Source organism: Microtus ochrogaster, chromosome X, assembly GCF_000317375.1.
Source record: "Microtus ochrogaster isolate Prairie Vole_2 chromosome X, MicOch1.0, whole genome shotgun sequence".
Lineage (NCBI taxonomy): Eukaryota > Metazoa > Chordata > Mammalia > Rodentia > Cricetidae > Microtus > Microtus ochrogaster.
Window position 1 is genome coordinate 37,857,837 of NC_022026.1, and position 427 is coordinate 37,858,263.

The window sequence follows — 427 nt, forward strand, 5'->3', positions numbered from 1 at the left end:
TCCATCCAGGTTTAGTAAGTTGAGCATCCGAACTGCCTAGGCTCCCCCAAAGCCAGTATGTGCAGTAGGATCAAAAGCCCATTGCCATTGTTCTTGAGTTCTCAGTAGTCCTCATTGTCCACTACTTAAGTCCGGTTTTATCCCATGCTTTTTCAGACCCATTGCCTCCTAATTCTTAATGACTTTTACTTTCATGATTCTAATTTGTTGCACAACATAGCTGATCTTCTTACAAAAAATGTATTAGTTGTATTTTTGTGTATGAATTATTGTTTACCTATATATTTGCATGCCACATGTGTGCCTGGTGCCCATGGAGGTCAGAAAAGGGCATGTGTTCCCACAGATCTGGAATTCCTGACCCTTTTGAGCCGCTATGTGGATGGATTCTGAAAATGGAACCTGGGTTCTGTGCCAGAGCAAGAGC